Consider the following 19,469-nt stretch of genomic DNA (forward strand, 5'->3'; position numbering starts at 1 on the left):
GTATTTTAGCTTTAAATTTTCTCATTGTACATGTCATTTTCCAATGCTTCCTTTGATCTCTTGTTCTTCATGTTCTTTAAGATTTAAAGAGCTTTCTATAATATAAAAACAAGGTATTGATTCCTGCACAACGCTGAGTGGAGATTTGGCAGAACTGAGGCACTGAAGTTTATTTTATGGTCCATTAATAGTGACAATTTTGTTGGTCCAAATTCTACCCTCAGGAAGACCTGACCCTAAGAATAAAAATACATAGTTTCCATGAATGTCACCTACAAGGCTTGAAAGTGTTCTCAGTTGACACAAGAGTGGATATGTATGGAGGAAACATAAGAACTTTTAGGATTACGTCTTATATTTTAGTGTGGCTTCTAGAACACCTTACATATTAAACAAAAATTACATCATTTGACAAATGTGGTCAACTTAAAGTTGCTGTTTGCTTTGGATACCATTGGAAGCATCGGAAATATATTCTGGTGGAAGAGAAGTTCGAAATTCTTAGAAAAAAAAATCACATTATTAACAGAAAAGAAAGTAAGAATTCTTGTTTCCATGTAGCGTTTCATATTTCTGTATCACACAGCCATTTAGGAAGCTATCAATAGCATCATTTTATACATGAAAAAAAAACCAGAGGCACATAACTAAAAAGATTTGCAGAGAGTCACACAGCAGGGAAAACTACAGATAAAAATAATAAATAAATAAAAAACCTCACAAAGCATCCTCAGACCTGGAAGCCCACTAACTTTCTCAATCGAGTGGTGGCCGAAGTTTGCTGGATATGATATGAAATGGTCCTTTCCCTTGGGGGCATACGGGCTCCCAGCCTGGAACTGCATCAACCTCCTCCTCCGCAGGTGTGGTCGATGCCTCTGAGCACCACTACGTGTCCATTTTCTCTCACAACTGCCCTGTAAATACTCTATCATTAACAGTGCAGCTAAGATGCAGAGATCCTAAGGGACTTCCTTTTGAACACGCAACAACTGTTTACCATTCTCCAGGAAAAACTCCTATTTGGGAATGTCTGGATAAAGAGGAATACTTAGAGTCAGGATGCAGGGAGTTAAACATCACATCTCTCTAAGCACCATCTTCCTAAGATCTCTCTGGTGCCCGAACTTTTCAGTAACATATTGATTCCATCTCTCATTAGAGGAACACTATTACAAGCAACCAAAGTATGCTTCAAAAAAATTCTCCAAAATAAGAGGATTACCCCAAAGAGGAAATACAGAGAATTAGGTATTAAAATGCAAATTTGTTTTAATGCTACATCAAAGTTACTTGGTAATAAAGCCAAGGGATTATCCTGCTTTATGAATGCAAGTGATTCTACAGCCTTTTCTTCTGTTTAAAAAACATTTCCTGTACATTCCCAAATGGTTCGTAACAGGCCGCCTACTTTGTCTGAAGACCCGGATTTAGCCAAAACTGTCTCAATAGTGGTTAATTTTAATAGTAACAAAATGCAGTCCTTCATGTCTTCGATTAGTTCATTAGACTCCTTAAAGAAGATAAATGGTTTCTGTATGTGCCATTATGTATATGCCTAAGAGGTCCCTGTTTTTCAACAGTTCCTTTCCTCACTGCAGAACGTCACATCAGCTAGATCCAAGCTCCTAAAACATTACTCATCTCATGGCATCTGTTGCGATAATATATTGCTTGTCAAGAGAAATTCAACTGAACTGTAGCTGCATGGTGAGGCCAGATTGGGTAGCTGAAGGACTGGTAGAATAAAGCAGTCTCCTGAGCTGACTCAGCTACGGGACAAGCCTCTGATTTGGGACAAACCACCACAACTGGAAGTGTGATCAATATGGAAATGCAAAGACAATCTTTGGTTTTCAGAGAATCCTGGCATGGGCCAGATCCGATGCTATTTAAAACCAATGAGAACCTTCCCAATGACCTCCTAAACACCGGATTGAGACCATTGAGACCTGGACCATGTTCCTGCTAGCTGCAGGCATCTCCTTCCTATCACAAAAACCAAGTTTTAGCCCATCCCAAGGGATGGTAATTTGAGTCCCAAAACCTAAACTTCACACGGAAAGGCGTTGGGATTGATAAATGGCATCTTGTAGAGAAGCCTTCCAACTTGGCACATCTTGCTGCAGGCCACCTGCTGACATAGCCTTACCCCTAAGGCTTGAGGAACCAAAACACCACCACGGCCTTCCCATAGAATTTAATTCTTCTTTCTTGCCTCCAAAATGGCAACATGGGCAGACTATCTCGGATCTAAACCCTTCAAATTCATAATCTCTTCCTCTGAAGTAGTAATCATACCTGGCTACTTGACCGTAGTAGTGTTTCATAGGTACTTGACTGCGGAAAAACAAGAGCAGATGAAAGAGGACTTATCAAAGTCTATGAGACTTGATTCATTTCAAGCCATTCTTGAAACCAGCAAAAACATAAAAGCATAAAAAGCAGAGAGTATTCTCATACACTGAAGTCTGCTGACACACTTCTGAAACAAAACAATCTGAATTGTTTGCTGAGATAGGGTAAAGGAAACTGGCTACTGGTAATCGTATTAACTTTGTTCTGATAAAAGCAACCTACGTAAAATGTGAAAAAAAAAATGGCTTTACTAATATCAACAACAAACCTTTTCAGTTTTTCTTGTTCAGCAGAGCTACAATTCACCAACTGTAAACAAATAAAAAAAATACTCTTTCCACTTCAAGCAATTTTGTGAGCATCTAACATTGCATCTGTTTTCATTTCATAGAATCACAGAATATCTAAGGCTGGCAGGGACTTCACGTGGTCATCTGATCCAACCCTCTGTTCAAAGCAAGGATAACCAGTTATTTCCAGTTCTTTGCTTTCTGAATAGTAATAAATGTCTTTTTTTAGCCCCTTTTCTTATATTGAGCTGCAGTCAACTGCAGCGTCAGTCTAGAGATTCATGCACAAGAGAGCACATAAATTGGGGCGGGGGGAAAAGAGTACTCAGTAGCTGGTAATGCAAGTGTATTGAGATAATTTAACAGGGAAAACCCATTATATTCTGCCATTTGTGCACTGGTAGAGCTCTTCAGCAATCAGCAGTCAATTCTACACCGCTTTTTTAATGTCAAAGTGACTTTGAGTTAACAGCACTAATGATTCCTATGGTGAATGCCAGCTTTTGAGCTATTCAAGGAAACACTGAAAGGAGAAAAATCTTTCTAAAATCTAAAATTCATTCTCCATCTTCCTCCCCTCCCCCAGTAAAAATCATTCAAAAAGCAATTCTTGGGGCCTACAAGGCATACTTTGACACACACTACGGAAAGGATCTAAGTTTTTACCCCAGGCTAATGACAGAGCGTTGCTGACACTTTAGAAGTACTTTTACAGTAACTACCGAAGACTTACTTTAGGAATTTACTGAGCCTCTAAAGTGACATCTTCTTAGGGAAAGAAAAAAGGAAAGAATCATCTTCTGCATAGCTGCAGTAGGCATTATAAAATGCTAATTTGGGGTAACCTTTCTAGAAGTGCTTAAATGATCCATAAGTCTGAACACCACTGTCTTTCCAGTACCTTAAATGCCCATTTCTTTGGCCCGTAGTAAGCTGAAGTTGATCTTCAACCCATAATTCATTAACAACTGAAAAACAAGCAAAACTGCTTGATTTTAATTAAAATATTATTTCATAGCTGATTTAATTGCTAAAATGTGAAGTATGGGTTGGATTAATTTACTGTGTGGTGGCATCATATGACACTCAGGTATTTTTTCAAGTGTGCAATTGAAACATTCAAATAAGCAGAGATAAGATGCTTCCAAATTGGCTGCAACGCTGAGGAAGATGACTGGCAAAGAAGATCCCCTCTATGTCTTTGCTTTCTTTTGTACCTGCTAGATGTTCTGTGTAATTCACCGTTAAAGCACTTCGGTATGTTTTCGCCTGAAATAGTAAGCGTACTTACTCTGCCAAAACAACATGGAATTGAAAAATTCAAATTTTGTTTTTCAAAAACAGAAAATATAGTTTCGGTTCATTTCTGTCATCTGGGATAATAAAGGCAAAGCTTCCTTGGGAAATACATGTCTGTGCACACACATATGCATGTCAAAACAATCATTTCCATTGTACATAAAAATATACGAAAAACAAAACTTTATATTCTGCAGGCAGGCATGAAAAATGTGAGTTTGCCTTCTTCAATTCCTTACCTCTTACTGGGGCAGTCCTATAGCATTTTAAGAGAAAGTAGAAAAACTTGTAGCAGTTCTGATCCAAAGAGAATTAAATTATCTTGAATTCAAATTTTACCCTAATGTAAGAGGTCTATATGACTCTTCCCTCCATGAAATTATTCTTGGCTCTTATCTCAATTAAGTTAAATATTTATGTAAACCCAAGCCCCTGTCTGCCTCTGTTCCGCATCTATAAGCAAGCAGGAATAATATTTCTAACACAAAAGAACATGCATATTCCTTTTGGACATATATTTGAATATAACCTTAGCAAACCAAAATAAATATATGAAATATAGGCCATGCAAATGTAGAAAAAAATGCTGAGCAAGACATTTTTGTTCTGCTTCTAGGTAGAAACAGTGAAGATATTTTTGGTCCAAACACATCATTCTGTTCCAACACATTACTTTATTCAATCTGATGAAAATTGAGTGACCAGAACATAATTAATGGTTGAAACTCTTTCTGTTTAACAAATTGAAATACTTTGAATTCTAACTAGCCATATGTAAAGCTCATCAATATTAATGAAACTCTCTGAAATGTCTCATTTATTCTGCATGGACAGAATAGATATTAATTGGAAATAAGTCTTGTAAGTTAGGGTTTTCGGAGGCACAGAAGCAACTAGGGAAAAATTCACAATGGTGTCCAAGAGATTTAGAAGTCTAAGTTCCATTTTGAAACTATGAATTTTCTGAAAATCCTAGTCACCTATCCACACTGAGAATGCCCAAACAACCTTACAAAAGTGGCCCTCAGTACTGAGAATCCTACTTGTTTGCAATAAGACACAACATGCGAGACAAAAAGTCCAGAAAAATAGAGAAGGGAAAGTCAGCCTCTCAAATTAGATTGTGAAAAAAAATCACCATGCTGAAATAAGAGCATGTTCGAGTTAAAACATCTTAAAAGCCAGTGTAGAACTATTCACAGAGCTATGTGTTGGATTCACAGTCCTAAATGTTCTTACAGGGAGAGGTTAAACCATGTAAAAAGTGAGCTATGCTTTGATTTTAAGAATATGGTGCTAGATGTCCTTGGCTCACAGTTTTACAAAACTACAAAATCCTATTTTGCGACAAGAAAGCAATGGACAATAAGGAGAACTGAACGAATGTGAAAAGAGGCTGCAGCTATGCCAGAACAGGACCACACTAGAACTAAGACACATAATGCACTACCGAAATATCCTAACCAGCCTGCCATTACTGCCACCTCCAGCCGCCCCTGCCCTGCAAATGCTGCTTCTTAGGCATTACCAAAGAGGAAGAAGTTTGCTAGGATACATATGAAAAAACACAGTAAGTCATGGTTTTTCTTTTTTGTAACATACCACCCAGCATTTTAAAAATGAAACAGAAAATCAGCAGCCCACAACCTTAACATTAAATTTTGCCTGATGAAATGAGCAGGTTGTTATCCTCATTAACAATATGCAATTCATTTGCATGTTTTCAGGTGCAGTCCTTGAACACTGATGTAGGACATCATGTTAATGGCAAAGGCATTGTATTACCATAACAATTATTTATTCAACTCTTCACATAATAAAATAAAATAGAAGTTATCTAACATTGTGTGAATTACTTGAGTGATAACTTCAGATTATTCTGCAATGTTGTGGACTGACTTTTCAAATATGTATTAACACAATTTTGTCATTAAGTAATTGCCAGTGGAAAGTTTGTTGTTGTTGTTGGCTTTTTTACTTTTAATGGCTTTCTCATCTCATCTGTTTATTAGATTAAATTTAAGAAGGGTGAGAGAAACATGAGTCATTAAATCACCTGAAGGTGCTTCCTGTTTATGAGGCAATAACCATTTTCCTGGGCTAATAAATTCAAGGCCCACAGCTGAACATTTATTAGCCCAAGATACAGTTATTGTTAAACTAATTGGAAGCACCCTGAAGTTGCTATTATAATGAAACTTCTAATGATTAAATATTTGGGAGAAATCGTCTGGTTTAGAGTGTGGGTTTTTTTAATGAGAAACTGAGGAGTTTGGGCAACACTACTGTTCTTGATGAGTTCCAGCACCAAAGGAAAGTGGTTGTGTCTGACTTGTTCTGAGACCAGTAACACACATATTTGACATGGAACGGCTCCTAATTTTTTTGCCACATTGCTATACACACTCATTAGTCAACCATCATTCTTTCCTCCGACCTTGAACACCGCCAAGGCTGTAAGATATTTAGAGACCACTTCTTGTTGTGAACACCTGCGGCTCATAGCACAGTGGATGGGTCCGTTCTTGCCCCTTGCTAACACCACTCCATTTCAACACACTGTTCAATCCAGCCAACACAACCATCTTGCAGTGGCACCGCGACAGCTTTCACAGGCGCGGTTTTCATCACAGAAGGAATGCAACTCCCAACTCAGAGCCAAATTGGAAACCACTGAAGACCAGCGACCTCCTTCCTTTATATGGAAATTGGTGAGCGTTTGCAAAACTGCCTCCAACCGCGGTGTGAGCTCTGGCTGGGAGCGGTCATAGCCACGGACAGCAACGCACCAAGTACAGGCGAAGCTGCAGCAGCTACTGAGCTGTATCAAAACACAGATACCAATATCGGGTTGATCTGGGAGCCTCCAAAGGCAAAAACGGATTGAAATTTAGCTCAATAAAAGTCAATGAAAAAAAATTCCTATTAATTGCAGCATGGATTTCAGGGACTACCTTGTATTCTGTTGGCAGGATGGAGGCTTTTCCAATGACAGCCCATGATGTGAGGATCCCTAGTGCAGGTAGATGCTAGGAGACAATAACAGAGGTCTGCTGAAACTTTAACAGTCTGCCTTGGTGTTCCTATGAACCAGAGCCTAAATCCATCACCCTGGGGAGCGCGTCTCCCCGTTGGCTCAAGCAGCCGGCCAGCTCTGTAAGCCAGAGCTAAAGTAAGGCCGTGCAGATGAGCGGATTATTTTGGTCTGACTTACTGTGTAACACTTATAAGAGGAATGATGGGCTGTGGCCCAGGTTTTTTTGTGCGAGGGTTTTGGGGAGGAATTATTTGAACCTCCTTCAATAGGCAGCAGGGACAATGAAACAATAAAAATCCCACCGGTAGGGAGAAATACACTCTGCAAACCAGCTGAATGGTGAGCAACGAATGTTAAAAACAGGGTAAATAAGAGAAACTCACCCTTTGGCATGCGGGCTTGGCTTGCTTTGTCTTGGCTTTGTTCGCCTTTTGTTCCCAAAGCATCAATGAACCTCTAGCCAGTGTCATTCCACTATCATTTTTCTTCAATACCATCTCTTTGAGAGACAAATTTAGAGTATCCCTTGTGGCTTTGGGGGACAGTGAACGCACAAAGCCAACTTCCCCACTACGCCGCTAGATTAGAGCTAGCGCCCTGCCGACTTGCAAATGGTGGAAAATCCTCCCGAAAAATGCACTGATGAGATCTCCCTGCGCATCGCCGCCTTACCCTCAGTCATTCACTTTTAGACAACAGCCATTTCCTACTGAGCTTTATTTTAAACAGATCTGTTACAGAATGTGGGACAATGATAATTAGTGTGCCAAGTACCTAGAATAAGTTTTAAATTGGTAGTGGCCTGGATGACATCATCAAGGAGTTATTCTCTACATTGGCAGCAGGGAAAGGATTTTGGAAGCTGTCAGTGGAAATACCAACCCCAGGAAAAGTGAGCAGGCACACTGTTAATACTGAAAGTTTCTGAAACTTTGCAGTCATTTCAAGGCCTGGAGTACAACATATATGTTGTCCATAGTTGTATAGTTGTCCATAAATACTACTTCCACTCCCTTTAAAGAAAAGGCCACTTTTTCCATCGACTTCAATAAGCACTGGATTTGATATAAAGTGATCGGGCTAAAAGGCATGTAAATGCAGCTGTCATTTTGAAAATCATTAATCCATCTGATTTGCCATTTGGGCAGCTTAAATTAATTTGCCTCGCTGCTATACCCTTGCAAAGCCCACACACTCCAGTGTAAGTATCTATTCCTGACATCACTGCAAAGCAACAATTACATCAATTTTAGCAGTTCTTACTATTGAAAGATGCATATATAAATATGCTTTAAAGCTTATAGCAATGTGTGAACCTCAAAAACATTAATTTTTTTCAAAACAACTCCATCTATTTAATTTCATAATCTAATGCATGTGTATAAGCACACTTGAAGTTATCCTGTATATCAAGCTTTTAGTTTTCCCTCAGAATTATTTTTCTATTTTTCGTCATATAATCACGTTTAACAAAGCCTTATCAATATTTAGCTTGATTCATGCTTTCCGAACAACGTAATATTTGATCGAACTCTGATCCTGTGAAATAAAATGTGTGCATTCAGCAGCTGTTTCTTTCTCTAGGTCCCCTATGAAAATACAATTCAGACTTGTTTTGCTAGTGAAAAGGTTTGTAAGTGAAATGAAAGAGAGCGAATGAGCTAGTGCCCTTTTGTTAAGTCATTAGTACAAGGTGCATTTGTGCAGGACACAGACTTGGGTTCTCGTTAAGGCTCTGTCTGCACAAGCAAAGCGGTGGAATATATGAACGTGAAGGGTGGTACGAGCAGGTCCCACTGCTGGGGGGTGCAGAGGAGAGGAGCTCCCTCTCCACAGCTCTGCAGGTTTCCCTGCAGCTCCCCACATCGGGCACAGAAGGTCTGGGCGCTGGAGAACACCAGGAGGCTGCTTTTGAAAAATCTTATAATAACAATAGGTTCTGATTACTTAACCAGTCAGCTTCTTGTATGGGAACCAGGAAGCTAGATCTACATCTTCAATGCATTTTTTTTCTCCTCAAAATATCAGAAAGCAGCTTAACCTTGAAAATACCGCTTAGCTCACCAAAAAAAAAAAAAAAAGCAGTTTATTCAAAAAGTGGTAATTAATTTTCTACAGAGGCTGAAATCACTCTGCCTAAAGCAAAATCTTTCTGACATTATTAAATGTCACAGTGCAGTTAAAGCACAATTATAAACTAATTCACAGAATAAATCTCATTAGTTTCCTGAGGCCTTATGAATAAACTGAAAGAAAAATGTTACCATATTTGACTTTCATCTCGGCTTTCCTGAACAGATACACAATCAAAAAGCATAACATTTTAATAATTACAGATGATTAAAAACAGATAGTTTGGAGAAACAGCTAGGTAAAACTGACTGCTGGGTACTTGCTGCACACGAGCAATGGGAAAGTGCTCCATCTTTACCCAGCACTATAAAATTCAATCTAGAACTGAAAAATAAATTTAAAAAAGCAACAAGAAAGTGATTTGAGAGGTCATCCGATCTGGTGGATCTTGCCGTGACCAGATTACAGGATGGTGAATATAACCGAGCATAACCCATTGCATCTCCTGGACCACCCAGGACGAGTTTGCGCGTTCAAGCGTAGGTGCACTTGAGCGTAGCCCGGCTACACGCTTCCTTAATCAGCCGGGTGTCGGCTCTGCTCCAGAAGCTGCAAATCTGAATTAGTTCACTGCTGGAATCCAGGAAAACAAGCTTCATTTCTCATTAACATTTTAGAAAACAAATGCATTTGAAGCAAGCAGTGATTGCAAATAAATGAATAGAAAAAATATTTAATATGTTAAACTTTCAAATAAGATATTTCACTATTTGGAAATCTTGGTGGTTTGTTTCGGTTTTGGGTTTTTTTTTTTGTTTGGTTTTCTTTTTTTTTTTTTTTTTTTAAGAAAGTTGTAGTAAAATCCATAAAAATTTGTGAAGACACTCTATTTTAGCTGTTTACATCTCTCTCAATTTCTTCAAATTTATCTGTCTTTCACACCCCGCATGGACTCAACGAAGAAAGCAGGAACTAGATGGTCTAAGTTTGACAAAATACCTTAGTTATTCCTATTTCCTTGCTTGTACTCTGTGCATAGCTTTCACCTCTACACTAACGTATTGAGGTCAAAGTTTTCCGTGGGGACAGGTGCTGGGCTGAATCTAGACTGTTATCTTCTTAATAGATAAATTAAATTCTGCTGGAAAATTAGGATGACTAAAAGTGGCCACTAAAGGCAAAAACTTGCCCTGCTGAGTTGATGACAAGGGATTTATTCTCCTGCAGTCTTTCAGACTGACTTGTGTAAAGCCCTTTTATGAGCTAACTAACATGACAAAAACACCTTTATTGGAAAATTCACGAATTGTAAAGACATACAGTCTCCCTGTTGGATTCAATTTCAAAGGAGTAATTTCCTCCTCCTCGGTAGCAGATACACACGCGTTGCCGCCTCTCTTTGTTTAAATAGGGATGAACCTTCTGGGCCTGGGAATTGGCTTTGATTCAATTACCGCTGAAGGCTAAGCAGCTTATCCGCAGCTTAGCTGAAGCAGAGATCCAGCTGGCCCACAAAGCCCAGGTGACGATCGAAGTTTAGAGCAGCAAGTATGGATCCAAAATTTGGTTCAATCCACTGAAAAGACAAGGCCCATCGGAAATAGTCATCCCGTGGGCTAACGCACTGGAATGGGGTTCAGAAGATGGGATTTGGGTTCCTGGTTGTGTCACAGACGCCCCAGGGAAATGACTCAAACTCTGTTCTGCAATTCCACTGCTGCAAAACAACTCAGTGTTCGACTCAAACCCATTACTCAACATTTTCTTACAAATATGTTCCTAAAGAACTTCCACTGATATCCGTACAGTACTCGAGTATTACAAATATGGGACCTGCCTATGAAAGTAGATAAATAGAAAAGCAACTCTTCTAATTTCACTCTGTATAAGAGTAGAAACACAGACCTGCCAGATCTTTACAAAGCCCTCATAACCACAGACCAAACGTTGGACTTTAATGCAACAGTGGCAATTTACAGCAGCAAAGAACCTGCCTGATCCCATAGCAGCAACTGCGGAGAAGTTTAGATTTCTAATTATGGGGTGATCATAAAGAACTAGCACCTGAAAACTTAATCCAAAACAAATAAAAAGATGGTGGAAGAGTTCACTAAATAAAGAATATACAAAAGACTTATATGCTGCAGTAAAGAGAACATGTTTAATACCATACTATTAAATGGAATAGTAACATTTATTTTTGCACCATCTTTATAGTGTTATGTATATCAGAATCAAATTCAAAGGTTTCCTCTTCTAGGGTTTTTTTGGGTGTGTTTTTTTCTCCTTACACTGCTATGGTCAATGCATTATACTTGATTGCAAAGCTAAAAACATCATGTAATGGGAAATAATTGCAACATTTCTTAAATCACATTGGATATAAGAGGGAGAAGAAATATAAACCAATCTTATTTACATTGAGACTAAAATCTCCTGTGATGTCCTACTTGCCAGCTTTTTTTTCCAGTATCCTAATATATGGATAATTTTAGGAATAGAAAACTGAATGTAAAGATTTAAAACCTTGTTGGTTTGTTGTTGGTTTTTTTTAAACAAATTCAGTTCATCTATTAGAGGAAATAATAAAAAACAGAACACAATTTAGTGAGGACTTGAAAATTTTTCTTTTTGCAAAGGAAGGAGATAAACAGCCGCTCCAAGACAGAGAACCTGAAAATAACCATAACTAAAAGACCAAAGAAGCATGGCCAGAAGATGAACCCACTTATCCCAGGAGAAATCTTGGAGAATAAAGTCTTCGCAGCTTTAGAAACACACCAGCCACATTAGCATCATCCGATATATCACTGTTTTTTTGAGGAACTGAATGAAGTGCAGCAGGTAACTTTTCCATGTTACGTTCACACTTACTCCTGGACTCATCTAAATTAGGAAGCTGCACATGATCAATGCAGTCAACAGCAGATGATGAGAGAGGCAATTCCTAGGCGAGTCAGATCTGATGTAGGAGTGTATTAAGCAAGGCTGACTACATTAATGCCTAATATCAGATGAGATGGATTTAATCTTAGTGCTTGTCTGGAACAACCAATTTTAGTCATCTGAGAAATTGGTTATAATTCAGCCCATACCGCAGTTGTTTTCTGGATGAAGCTGCAGCTCCAGTTTAACTCAAGGGACTGTTGCAATTGTCTTTAAGTAGGTGGATAGATCTTACGAATCAAAATCTAATTCTTTTAACGATGCTAAAAAAACAGGAAAAATGTACTTGGCAACAGAAAGGGAAGCGAGTGCAATCTTAGCAACTTAGAAGGTTGCTAAAACAAGGGGGAAACTGCATTTGTTTGTATTCATCTCCTACTGTGGTAATTATCTCTGCAGATTTCATGATAAGTCTCTGGGAAGGAGTCACTGAGAGCTGTAACACATTATTCAGCAAGTGTCACTTTGTGGGAATGGAACCAGTGTTCATTAGAGAGCCATAAGCAGACTTTTTACAATGAAATTGTAACAAAGTAGGCTAGTTTGATGTTTGCAAAAGGAATACTAATTTCCCTGCTGTTTCTGGGAAAATCTGCTATTTGCAAGATGACTTTTCTAAACCAATAAATCCTACGCCAGCAAGAGGCCCAGTAAAGATGCAGAGATCTTAGTAACTCATTATAATCCTTTGTAATCCCTTTAGAAATACGACCTGCTTACAAGGATGCGCGACTCTTGCGTTCCGCAAAAACATTCCCAATCGTTCTGGATTGAAGAACCCAAGGGCTTGGGTTATTTTCTGTGCAGCTGAGAAAAAGGCAACGATTCACAGACTTCAGAGACTTGTGCGGCAGCAGGTGCAGCAGTTGCAGTGCGCAGCAACGCAGCTGTGAGCGGAACCATTGCCTCAAACCCAAGAAAATTTACACCTTTACAACAACATCATGCCGTCCCACCAGCTGCAAGGGGAGACAGTCATTAGGCAAGGAGTTCGCAAGGCAGGGCTCACTACGCTGGGAAGCTGTGCTAACCCGTCTGTAATTTCAGATCTGGAACTTCATCAATAATTTCAACCCTTCCGTTGACATGGCATGGGGTTTTCTGTGCTCCCTACCCCAAAAGGCAACTGAGAGGATCTGGGAAAGGCCAACATTTCAGAGAATTACCCCAAATCTTGCAAAAGTTTTCCTGTGTTTTGAGGATCTACAACCCAGCTCTCTGGAAAAAAGCCAGAAGTAGCAATGCAACCAGATCTTTTCTCCTACCCACCACCCCTCGGATACTTTCATCCTACCACATAAGCTGTCTCTGGCCCTTCAGGAGTTATCTGTGCACAGAGGTTGCACTTTGCTAATGATACTGCATTAATAAAGATACGATATTGTTGGTAAAAAGGTCATCCCTGCTGGTTTATCTGTTCTGGTATGGAAACATGTATAGGTTGGCCTAATTTGCTTGGCCTAAAGATACATAAATGTATCTTTATGTCAGACAAAACAAAAACAGAGAAACAATAACAACTTTCTTTCAACCTAAAATCACACAAAATAAGCAAGAATGCGGGAAATAAACCAGCCCCAGCTGGTAATCCGGAGTGAGCAAAGGATTCGCAGTGTTACAGGGAAAATAAAAACCTGCCTTGAGCTGCAAATTTATGAGAAAGAAATTTGGTTAAACACCAGTCCAAGCTTTAGAAAAGTTTGATTTTCTTCCTATAGATTTCAAGTCTGATGGGGAACCAGTTAATTGACTTTCTGATCCACGAAGAGAAGAGGAGGGACAAGATAATCCTTAACCGACAGAGGAAAGCCGATGGCAAGTGGAAGGGCAACTAATTTATCTTCAAAGTCAGCACACATTCCTGCTCTAGGAGAACTGCATAATTAACACTGCAAGGGGAGCTGCACCAAGCCACACTATCGATGAACCTGTCCTGCAGGTACAAATTCAGATTCAGAGTTGACAGGACAGTTGATGCAGATCAGCACAGCTCCGTGGCTGGAGCCCACCGGCATCAACTGAGCATCGAGCCCCGAAACTGCAGCAGGCAGCGAGCTCTGGAAACAGGTTGGCATCGCTGCACCTCCACAACTGGGCAAGGTTTTCTCTCTTGCAAAAACTATTCCAGCCATTAACTGAACTCGAGTCAGCGCTCTCATAAATAATTTCGTTAATAAGCAGATGTTAATTATATTCATGGGGCTTTTTTCTTTTCCTCCCATTTCCCAAGTTTGTTATCAGTCAAATGAACCAAGGTCAGAGATGTACCAAACAAATGATGCCCGGAGCAGATAACTCAGAAGTCAGTGGTGCTTAGAGACTAATAATTAAGGTCTGATCTTTTGCGTATCGGACACTTCAAACAACAGTCCAGTGTTGCTCATCTTTAACCATATTCAGGGACCCTTACAAAACAAATCACTACTGTTAGCTGTGTTCTGGGACATTAAGGGGAAGTTATGTATGGACATAACTATAGAACTTAATGGTAGCACTCAGTTTAAAAAAAAAAACACAAAAAAAACCCCAACAACTACTACATGTATCAAGTACATTTTATGCCAAAGTTTTTATAAATGGGAGTATAAATGCCATACAAGGTGTTGTTCTTAGAGACAGGTTTTACTGGACGTTCTTAAGTTTCAAAAATGATTTAAACTCTGAAAGATGCAGAAGGGCACATTGTGGACTTTTTGAAAAAATACAGGAAGAGACTTAGATTCCCAAAGATCACATGCGTAACGCCCCATGGGGTCCTAACTGGTAAGACACTTTTTATGCCTAGTAGGAATTAGAAACCTAAATGTCTTTGATGTTCAAAGACTATGTTTAATCCAGGACTGATTTCTATGGGGTTAGGCATCTAACCCAATCAACTGCTCCTGAAAATCCCACTAACACACCTGAATGTTCAGACACATACACGTCTCTAAATCTGAGCCTTAGTCCCAGCTCCACACGGTTACATCTGAGATTTTCCATTATCTAAGCCTACATAATGGTTTATGACCATGTCTTGGGACATCTAATTATGCAGCAATTGAAATGGCTGTGGCAGTTCTGCAACATCAAAGTCATGTTATCTATCGAATCGCCAGTGGCGTTTTCTGCATTTCTTACAGGGGACGTGCTCCAAAGCTTACCGGAGACAACAGAAAGGCTGTCACTGGTTTCACTGGTGTTAAGAACTGGTCTGTTATGGAGCGCTTTCATCCAATCCACAGACCACTCCAAATCAAATACCTCGTGTTGTACATATATTATCAGAAACAGGAACAGCCTGAGACAGTTACCTGGTCAGATGGCTTGCACAGGAGCCACACGCAGTGGTCGTTAGCCGAACAGCAGCACTTCCCTCAAGTAAACTTAGCATTTAATATGTCTTAACTTCATCATCAGAATACACACATGCAGGCTTTGGAAACATAAGTAGTGCTTAACATATACCTCTGATACAACGTTGATGTAGTCCGAGTCTTGATGTCTACAGAAGAGCCATGGGAGAAGTCCTCAAACACATTTTCTGTAACATAAATAAAGGAATGTTTAGCATGCAGGGAAGCTGTGAGTAACAGAGCAGAAATTAAAATGCCCATGTCTGCTAAATATCCATGCTGGCCATTAGCAATGGCAAATAAAGCTATTCTTACAAAATAGTCACTGTGGACCAGAGGCATAACCACACTGGAGTGCGCTTACAGCTGTGTGTGTGTAATAGAGTAATTTTGCTTTGCTGGAACAAGAGAAGTTATGGCTGAGCCTTTGAGTTTTTACAAATAAGAAATGCACTTTATTTTTCATATATCCATTTGTAAAGAACATGTATGTATCTGTAACAACAGGAGGAGAACAACAGTACCCAGGGAAGCACCAATATCATTTGTTGCATTTCTTACCAGGAGCATGACTTAAAACTAGAGGAAGTGTGTGTGAGTGCACATGCATAAATATACAAAATGTGCCTTTGTACACACACACATACATTTTAAAACACCTGTGTTAATATCTGTTCCATGTAGCGCTCCACACAGACATCATCTCACTGCTTTCAGTCAGAATTTCTAAACTTGGAGCGGTGATGCATGGAGGCCAGAATGGAGACAGGATTTAACCCTGGGAAGGTGATAGCTGACTCTATAGGAAGCACAGGACGCATCACCCACATCGCATGTGACAGCTCTTCGCCAAGGAAAGCAACATTTTGTACTATGTGTGCAGGGAGAAAAAAAAAAGAAAAACCCACTTTCAAGCTTTGGGCAAACTGTAGCACAGAAAAAATCTTGATGCTAATGATTTGCCAGCCACAAATAAGACTGAAACGGCAACTTGAAGGCAAGAATGGCAAGAGGCTTTGGAAGCTAGTCCTGGTACCGGGAGCAGGGCTGTCCCTCGGCGCCTGGCCCGGGGTACCGACGTACTGAAATACCACCCGCTGGCGTCAGGGCTCCATGGCATTTTAGCAGATAAACTGTCCACAGCCAAAGGGATTTTTAGGTCAGGTCTTGGAGCGAGCAGCTCCGTTCCAGTCTTCTTCCTTCCCCAACAGTGATCTTTTGCAGCACAGCTCTGGATGTTCATGCAATCTGCAGAGCCACAGATGTGCACCCAGCTTCAGCTGGCCTCCAAAACAAGGCAAGTTCTGCTATTGACATGAGTGGGAGCAGAAGCAAGTCTTAAGAGTCTTATTTTTTTAAACTTTGAGCTCCTTCAATTCCTTCTCTGCTTTGCTCAATACCTGGGAGGATCAAGTCCAACAGCAAAACACTTAGCTGGGCTTACCCCCTCAGATTTTATGGGTTGGGCCGAAAATGATTAGACAGGTTCCATGTTCCCTCCTGTGTCTACATTTGCAGTGTCTGTCTCTAATACGGTTAATTCAGAGGTAAAAAGAAAACGGGATCAGGTCTCTAGACTGCCACTTCCTAGGACTCAGCTTTGATTGAGCCCTCAGTCATTGGTATTGCTTCACGTCAACAAAAGCACATCCCCACTTCCTAGCAATTTGCAATATACATAAATGTGCCGTTACGTAGCAGAAATTATAAAGCCTTGATTCAGCAATGTCATCTAACCTCCCTGCGTGATACAGATCGGTCCACTTAGGAGGGGTCCTTAGACTAGCTGTTAAGAACTTTGGAGAAATCCAGGTATTATTTTAAAAGAAGTCAAAATACAAGCTATTTCTACAGAGTTTCTTTTTCCTAGTACACTTCCACGTGAGAAATTTAGTTATGCAAGAGACACATCCAACAGCCATTTGAGCTGTTGCTGTGCAGCAGCTAGCCCCAGAATCATCAGCACTGGATATAGTCTATGCACGCACACATCCGTACCGATTCCATTTTTCAAGGATGCTTTGATTAAAAATACCAGGCTGGCCTACAGGCTTCCTCAGCAGCTTGAAAGGCAGGTCTGCTCCCTCCTTGCTGCACGCAAATGTTATTCTTAAACTGTTTATCAGCAAAAAGCTGGATGTGGATCCTCCCAGGCAAGCCACAGATCCTGGCAGCTTTTACCTGTTGTTGGCAGAAATCAGTTCCCAGGTTCTTCGCTAACCAACAATGCCTGCTTGATTGCTCTCTTGGCGATCAGTCCTTGAGGTGCTGAGCGTGTCCTTGACTCCCCTGAATTCACTGGGAAATAAGCAGATTCACAAAGTCAATGATATTTGTATTTCTCTCCACCGTCTTTAGCTGAGACAAGGTTCCAGGAGGAAAGGCGCTGCCAGTACCAAGAGGTTGGGAGCACGTTGGTTCAACAGGGTAAGGAAAGCCGGCATTTGTATACCCTGTTAAACTTGTTTTTGTGGAAAATCAAGAAGCTGTCGGCTCCAGTACAGTCAATTCAGCATTTTACCCATGAAAAAAAGAAAAAGCTAAAGCAAAAAACTTTCAGAGCTTTCAAAACATGCTCTTTTGTTATCTCAAACAACCTTAGTGGGAGCCAGAGATCTGCAGTACACATCAGACAGATGTGCATTTCAGCACAGAGCAGATTGCATGTTTTCAAGCTGCTGGTTTCCATCTGATTTAATATTCAGATTCGTTGGCATACACCAGCAGCTGAAAATGAAGGCCTTCCAGAAACTCAACTTTTCAAGTCATCATATAATTGTTCATGTGCAACAAAACAGAAAAAGCATATGGGGGAGGCACACCAGTGCTCTGTGAGTAATTTCTCTCTCTTTTTACATTTCAGAAGCACAACTGGAAAACATTTTGAAATATGGGTTTTGAAAAAGGAAGCAAAACAAAGGATTATATACTGTTTGTGTGCTTACATGTACTAAGAAGCAGCATATGTTCCAGGAAAGGGCTATTCGGAACTTTGTACAGCTGCGAGCAGAGCTGTTCTGCTCCAAGCAAGGAAGAAACTCCACACGCTCAAATTCCTCTAATTACAAAAGCATTACATCAGCTTGGATTGCTGGATTTAGAAGCTGGATTGAGAATCCAAAGGTTATCCCGAACACAGCCATACGTAAGTCAAAATTTACCATGAACATATATGATGGTATCAATTTTATTCAAGGTGACATTTTTCACTACACTACAGTAATTAGATTAAGTTTTGGGATACAGCTGTCTCATGCAATTGAAAATTCTCCCTAAGCTGTCATTTACAGAAGGCACTCCTCCATATTTCCCATGTGGTCCTTCATGCTTGTAATTTGAATAAATAATGCTCCTAAACTTACTTTCAGCCACAAAGTGATTTGAAAATTATCACTCTGATCATGCAAAGTCTCTCCTGATTCTAACAAGCTGTCAAGGTTTTGAAACCGGCAGTGAAAGGAAAGTCATTAGTGAGGGCAAGGAAATAAAAAGCTGAGGAACAGATTTCCATGTTGGCAGGAAGAGGAGAAAAATCAGACATTATCCTTCCTGTTTTCCTCCATGCTATAAAAATGCTGCTTTGATTCCTTCCAGAAGGTTTTGTCAAAATACTAAGGCTTTGATAGGATGTAAAGGGAAAGATCTAAAGGTATGAGGTACACCTGCTTTGGGCTGAAAAGTTAATATTCTACAATAATAAAATACTATCTCTGTATTCACAAGTAGAAAAAGAAGTCTCCTGGATGGGAGTTGCTATATAAACACAGTGAAAAGGACACTGGAAGGAGGCAGAAGCACTCAGATGTGTTCCACATTTTACTAAGATTTTACCAAATGTTCAGGCGAAGACTTTGTCATGTAAACCGAGCCTAAATAGTTTCACCACGGTAGCAGTGATAGCATGGAGATCTGAAACCTTATTAAAGACCCCAATACCAGCCCATATCTTATTGTCCCTGTACAGAAACCAGGCTGCCCATAGATTGACTTAGCAACACGTTCATATCTTTATCCTTTTGGAATAAATCAAGAGTTTCTGCTGTCAGCAAACTCTGACATGGAATGTTGAATGGAGTGTTTCATCTTACACTAGGCAGAGCTCCCAAACAGCTCTAAAAAGAGCAAAGACAA

This window comes from Calonectris borealis, chromosome 27 (genome assembly GCF_964195595.1).
Source record: "Calonectris borealis chromosome 27, bCalBor7.hap1.2, whole genome shotgun sequence".
Taxonomy (NCBI): domain Eukaryota; kingdom Metazoa; phylum Chordata; class Aves; order Procellariiformes; family Procellariidae; genus Calonectris; species Calonectris borealis.